At 37.2% G+C, this 5,937-nt stretch overlaps 1 pseudogene; it reads right to left on the bottom strand.

The window, feature by feature from the left end:
- Positions 1-2,012: 2,012 nt before the first annotated feature.
- Positions 2,013-5,532, bottom strand: LOC112445903 (BRISC complex subunit Abraxas 2-like; annotated as a pseudogene).
- Positions 5,533-5,937: the final 405 nt, after the last annotated feature.

Below are 5,937 nucleotides of genomic sequence, written 5' to 3'. Positions count from 1 at the left end.
CAGAGATGGAGTGAAAATATTTAAATAACATATATAAAAAAACACATAACAAAAATAATTAACTTGACATTTTGACTGTAAAGAACATAATCAAACGTAAATTGAATAAAGTACCTGTGCTTTCAAACTTTCTATGATAAATGGCCTGTCAAACCAACCCCCTAGGTGACAACTAAAAGCATATCATCACTTTAAAATATTGTATTAAATTTTATAGCTTGTATTTTGGAATTCTATAGTTCAGTATGGCTTAGGTAGAGTGATATGACTTGTATATTGTATATAATCTGAACATATTAAAGCACTGGAGGAATGGCAGGTCAATATGCAATTAGGCAAAAAAATGTATATATGACAGTGTCAAATATATTTGTTACCTGGGAAATACTTAGAATAGATGTTAAAACCAAATGATGATATGAAGTGATGCTTCCAATACCTAAATTATGCTCTGAACTTGATGAAACTGAGCATGACAATCATTCAAAAAAATTAATTAAGAACTTGATGCATAAAATGAATTTCTTACTATTGCATTTCCTATATTATTATATTCATTTTCATGAATATTCCTAGAATTTCTGCAATTGCCACAAACTAAGGAAAACACAGCTTTCAGAAGACTCTACTTCGTGTTGGATTTCTTAAGTTCAAAATATATTTGTAAAATTAATATAATAATATAAAATGTTTAGAATCTTGCTAGTATAAACCTTATGCTGGTAATCTCCATTCATAGCAACTATGAGCATCACCAGTCTTCTCTGAAAACATTATCTACTACATTAATAAGTTTAAACACTCAACATTATAAGAAAATCAGTACCTTTGACTCATGCCATACATTTAACCTACTGTGCCACTAAAATCTCCTGAGTTACCACCTCAATAAGTATTCTGGAAGTCTACATAAGAATGAACACTGACATTGTCCAATGTTATCACAGCTGTACTCTACAAAGTGATGTAAAGGCAATTTGTCAGGTAATATGATAAAAATTTACATGCAAATTTGTCCACTTTGACTAATATCCTGAAAATAGTGGTTGACAACTTGCTTCCTTTTATGTTTATCCTTACTTTTCTATGATTTTCAGTGAAGCATTCAGTTTTTCTCTTATTTCTTTCACTCTTAATTTCATGAACTCAAGGTGGAAAGTTGTGTTTAGTTTAATATTCCCTAAATTTAAGTTGAGCTATAACCCAGATCAAAAGTTATTTTATTTTCCTCCAATCTGAAAAATGTTGATTCAATCTCTGTGTTTGAGGAAAAAAAAAGATTAAGAAGTTAAAGATATCAATTCTGAGTACTTTTTTTTACCTGTATGCCATAGGTTTATTTTTTTCCCAGATTTAAAATGATTCTTTATTCATTAAGATTTTCAAACACTTTATTAAATATCTTTCCTCCACAACTAAAATTAACACTAGGATTTCTCATAAAAGCTAAATGAGTTAAATGTGTAGTAAATCCACTGTGTTTGAAATCTGGTCATCGTAAAATCTGAGTCTGCTACATAACTCCTTTCTGCCATCAGTTACTTCTGTGCAACCTTCCTTTAGGACTCTAGAACACAGACCATGAATTGGCTAATGCACCACAGCAATCACTGTAATCCTCCGAAAGTAAAGTAATTGATTTGATGACATACTTATTTGGATGATTACTTACTGGTAATTAGCATGTCAACCTTATTTACAAGGCATTCATTTTAAGTGCCAATAAATACTAGGCTAGTGCAAAAAAGTTGAAACAAAGCCCTGTCTTTTGATCCCACAAAGTCACATCCAATAAAGACAAGAGAAGGCACATCTGATTTGTCCCAATCAGTCTTCTTAGAATTATCAAAACTTTTCTTCTGGTAAAGATGAATTTGACTTATTATAGAAAGAAAGTTCTTTGAAATCTGCTGCTTAACTCATTTTCTTTTGAAAAAAGTAAACTTCAAGGCACCATAGTGCAAGAGGTAAGTTTTTCATTTATGATTATAGAACATTTATAGACTTCTTGTGCTTCCTCTCTAATTCCCAATTTATTTTAAAGAACAAAAACTACGTTTATCATTTACTTTGCTTAAAGTTAACCACATATCCTGGAATCACATCAGAATTAGACAATTTGATACATGGTTGTGCCTTGACATCTGCACACTGGGATGAAAGGTGAGGACCCACACACATGAAGTTCCATCAAGTTCTGAGCATAAGGACTCTCCTCTTGGGAGCGTTCAGGGCTCCGAGAAAGCAATTCCGCCCCCCTACCCAGGATATGTTTTAAAATATTGTCTGAATAAGTAATTAAAAACAAACAGTGCTGAGTGAAGAGTTCCTCTTCTTTAGTTGAATCTGGGAGGTCTGAGTGTTCCCGGAGCCCCCATGGGTACATGTCAGTATTGGCGAATTCCTCGAAGTTGAGTATTCCCTTATGTGTGTGTGGGAGCCAGTAGGAGTTAATCAAAGTTTCATCCTGCTCCACTTCCAGGATACTTCAGTCTGGCATTAGTGAAAGCATAATTGGCAGGGCCCACGGCTTGAGATCAAGGCATAAATACACTTTCCCTGGGAGAAGGGTTGGACGTGGCTTGACTGAATGGGTGAAAATCAAAGTAAGAGGGAGGAGGATCACAAGCCTCTGTATCTGCTAGTGTGCATCTGCCTTCAGCTACAAATTCTGGGCATATGAGGGCCAAACATGGTTTCCAAACTTTCAGATGTCATCTGTCTCCTTAGCATCACCTGCTGCAATCTTCTTTCTTGTGCTTTTCTTTGTATTTCATCTGAGTGATTTGTTGTCTTAATTTGTTCGCTTCTGCCTGATGAGATTCAACAACTCACTCACTCTTCTCCACATCTACACACACTGCCTGTGTGAAGGGTGATATAAACCTATGATAACCCTGATGTCTTTCATTACTCCATCATTGTTAAAATAGTCAAAGTCAGTGCTATGTTCTTTAGCAACTGGCATGACTTAATATTTGTCACTGAAGACACTTTGTACTCATTCTGGCTAATGTTGCCTAGATTGGCAATAGCAAAGGATTTCCTGTGATTATATTTTTCCTTAATCTGTGAAGAAACTGTTCTAAAGCATAAGGGGAATTGATGGCTGTGGAGATGAAACTGAAGAGACTGAAAAGAAGATTGGTTCTTGGGGAGAAACCTGGGGAGCTGCTTGTGAAAAAACTCTCTGAGTGTTTCTGCTGCATGTTTTGCCAGAATCTGTACCCATCAGTAAATTTCTTCATCTGCTATTTAAGGATATCATGCAAACTGTCTTCATTAACTTTTCTCTTGCCTAGTGATAAAAACCAAAAAGTTTTGAAGCAGGCTAATAGTTTCAATTACTTGCAGAAATTCTGTGTTGTTGGTTTGTAAGTTACCAATGCTAAAGCTTTCATCTTGTCTTACTTTTTCCAGCAAAAATCCTTCCTTGAATCAGTTCAGTTCAGTCCCTCAGTTGTCTCTGACTCTTTGTGACCCCCATGGACTGCAGCACGCCAGACTTCCATGCCCATCACCAACTCCCAGAGTTTGCTCAAACTCATGTCCATTGAGTCGGTGATGCCATCCAACCATCTCATCCTCTGTCATCCCCTTCTCCTTCCACCTTCAATCTTTCCCAGCATCAGGGTCTTTTCCAATGAGTCAGTTCTTGGCATCATGTGGCCAAAGCATTGGAGTTTCAGCTTCAGCTTCAGTCCTTCCAATGAATAATCAGGGCTGATTTCCTTTAAGATTAACAGATTGGATCTCCTTGCTGTCCAAGGGACTTTTGAGAGTCTTCTCCAACACCACAGTTCTAAAGCATCAATTCTTCAGCACTCAGCTTTCCTTATAGTCCAACTCTTACATCTATACATGGCTACATGGACCTCTATCAACAAAGTAATATCTCAGCTTTTTTAATATGCTGTCTAGGTTGGTCATAGCTTTTCTTCCAAGGAGCAAGCATCTTTTAATTTCATGGCTGCAGTCACCATCTACAGTGATTTTGGAGGCCAAAAAAATGAAGTCTGTCACTGTTTCCATTGTTTCCCCATCTATTTGCCATGAAGTGGTGGGACTGGGATCCATGATCTTAGCTTTTGAATGTTGAGTTTTAAGCCAACTTTTTCAGTCTCCTCTTTCACTTTTCATCAAGAGGTTCTTTAGTTCTTCTTCACTTTCTGCCATAAGGGTGGTATTATCTGCATATCTGAGGTTATTGATATTTCTCCCAGCAATCTTGATTCCAGCTTTTGCTTCATGCAGCCCAGCATTTTGCATGATGTACTCTGCATATAAGTTAAATAAGCAGTGTGACAATATACAGCCTTGACGTACTCCTTTTCCTATTTGGAATCAATCTGTTGTTCCATGTCCTCAGTTCTAACTGTTGCTTCTTGACCTGCATACAGATTTCTCAGGAGGCAGGTAAGATGGTCTGGTGTTCCCATCTCTTAAAGAATTTTCAACAGTTTGTTGTGATTCAAACAATCAAAGGCTTTGGCGTAGTCAATAAAGCAGAAGTAGATGCTTTTCTGTAACTCTCCTGCTTTTTCGATGATCCAACGGATGTTAGCAATTTGATCTCTGTTTCCTCTGCCTTTTCTAAATCCAGCTTGAACATTTGGAATTTCACAGTTCACATACTGTTGAAGCCTGGCTTGGAGAATTCTGAGCATTAGTTTGCTGGCATGTGAGATGAGTGTAATTGTGCAGTAGTTTGAATTGTGAAGTAGTTTGGCATTTCTTTTCTTTGGGGTTGGAATGAAAACTGATCTTTTCTAGTTCTGTGGCCACTGCTGAGTTTTCCGAATTTGCTGACATACTGAGTGCAGCACTTTCACAGCAACATCTTTTAGGATTTGAAATAGCTCAACTGGAATTCCATCACCTCCACTAGCTTTGTTCATAGTGATACTTCCTAAGGCCCACTTAACTTCACATTCCAGGATGTCTGGCTATAGGTGAGTGATTTATACCTTCCTTGAATAGTCCATTTCAAGAAATAGTGACCTTCCTTTAACGGTTCCTAACAAATCCTACTTAGGCTGGCATGTCCATGATGGAGATCAAATTGACTCTGGAAAGAAAGGACAATGGAAAGCAAATAAGAGTCTGCCTAGCCTAGGCTGGTGCTTGGGTCCCCAGCTTATGATAAAGGCAGACCTCAGAGAAGGCATTGACCTAGGGACCTCAGCATGGGGCTTGAAGCAGTCCCCATGGGTGTTTATATGTAGAGTTCAGAAAAAAATCCGTTTTATATTTTCAGTATATGTTATCAACCCAATTTAAGATCCTTCAGATTTTTATAGAGGTTTTAAACCATTCAAATTTATTATTCTAATTGTTATTTAGATGTCATCTGCTATAATCCTATTTTATGCTCTTACTTTACTGTTTTCTTAATTACCTAATTACTTATTTTGTAATGTATTAAAAGTTTTGAAATATAGGACATTCTTTTTTCCATGCTGCCTTCAAAAAAAAGAGTTGAACATTTTTATAGCTTCTTGCTTCTCCCTTACCTTCTGACTCTTCCCACATATCTGTATTTCATCTTGAAGTTAAAGTCCATTAATTGTCACTTGTTTTTCTTTTGTATCCTACTCTGATCCAGCAGTTATACCAGTTAAGATTTCAGTACTAGTTCTCCTTTAATTTTGATGTTCTGTATTCTAATTTATTCTTATTAGTCTTTCTCCTATCTTAATGATGTGGTTTGCTGCTGCTGCTGCTAAGTCACTTCAGTCGTGTCCGACTCTGTGTGACCCCATAGACGGCAACCCACCAGGCTCTCCCGTCCCTGAGATTCTCCAGGCAAGAACACTGGAGTGGGTTGCCATTTCCTTCTCCAATGCACGAAAGTGAAAAGTGAAAGGGAAGTCGCTCAGTCGTGTCCGACTCTAGGGACCCCATGGATTGCAGCCTACCAGGCTCCGCCGTCTATGG

The sequence above is a fragment of the Bos taurus genome, chromosome 3 (assembly GCF_002263795.3).
Source record: "Bos taurus isolate L1 Dominette 01449 registration number 42190680 breed Hereford chromosome 3, ARS-UCD2.0, whole genome shotgun sequence".
Lineage (NCBI taxonomy): Eukaryota > Metazoa > Chordata > Mammalia > Artiodactyla > Bovidae > Bos > Bos taurus.
The sequence above is the reverse complement of the archived record's forward strand: the minus strand, read 5'-3'. Positions and strand labels throughout refer to the sequence as shown.